At 32.7% G+C, this 1,050-nt stretch overlaps 1 protein-coding gene across 1 annotated transcript in view; it reads right to left on the bottom strand.

Annotated features, from left to right (window-relative positions):
• CUNH5orf22 (chromosome unknown C5orf22 homolog) overlaps positions 1-1,050 on the bottom strand; it is a 26,272-nt gene that overhangs the window by 19,742 nt on the left and 5,480 nt on the right. The window lies entirely within an intron of this gene.

Genomic DNA, 1,050 nt, shown 5'->3' with positions numbered 1-1,050 from the left:
ACAGCACCAAACTTTACTAGTAGTAATTGTATTCCTCACTACCAAGCACTACCACTCTCCCTACCCCCAATCCAAGCCAGTTTCACATAAGGATGCCCTTCACAATTAAACCTTGATTCTGAGTAGACATTTAAAAATATTTCGTGTGGCAAAATGAGAAGTGCACAGAAAATACTTTTGCTACATACTTTGAAATATAATGGTTGTCTCATGGAAAAGCACTTGTGATTGAATTGCGAGCTAAACGCCATTTTTTTTAAAGATTGAAAAGCCATGGTTATTCAGACTTGAATCTGAATTGTTGGATTCTACACTTGTCATGTGTTGTTATAGTATTAAAGAATATTCATGGTTATCTGAAAAGGATATGAAAATTCTTATCCTAATTTTTTTCATATACTTCCACGAAAACAACATATGGCAACGCACTGAATGTAGAAGCATCTGAGAATCCAGCTGTCTTCTATAAAGGCAAATATTAAAAAGATTTGCAAAAATTTAAACATTGTTACTCTTCTCACTACTTATTTTTGCTTTAGAAAATGTATTTGTTTTTCATAAAAATCTGATTTATGCTAACATGAGGTTTGTTATTTTGAAACGAATATTTTAAACACATCTCAGTTTTAATTTCACGTATGGTAAATATCAATAGATATAACCCACATTAAAGAAACAATTCAATAATTTTTAGGATAAACAGGAATCCTGAGAAGGAAAGATATACAAATTAAAGATGTGTTGCCTATGCAATTATTAAACTATGTGTTTAAAACACATTTTCTTGTGCCTCAGTGACCAGACTTTTAAAGTGGAAAGGAGAACTGGCTCAGATAACTTCTGAAGTCTCTTCTATTTCTAAAATTCTACATTCTAAAGCAGAGGTTGGCAAACATTGGGCGACACTACCTGTCTTTGTAAATACAGCTACAGCCATTTGTTTACACAGTGTCTACAGTTGCTTTCATGCTACAAGAGCAGAGATAAGTAGTTATAAAAGACATATGGTCAGCAAGCCTAAAATATCTACTACCTGGCTCTTTAAGAAAA

This window comes from Pteropus vampyrus, unplaced genomic scaffold, assembly GCF_000151845.1.
Source record: "Pteropus vampyrus isolate Shadow unplaced genomic scaffold, Pvam_2.0 Scaffold27, whole genome shotgun sequence".
NCBI classification, from domain to species: Eukaryota; Metazoa; Chordata; class Mammalia; order Chiroptera; family Pteropodidae; genus Pteropus; species Pteropus vampyrus.
The sequence above is the reverse complement of the archived record's forward strand: the minus strand, read 5'-3'. Positions and strand labels throughout refer to the sequence as shown.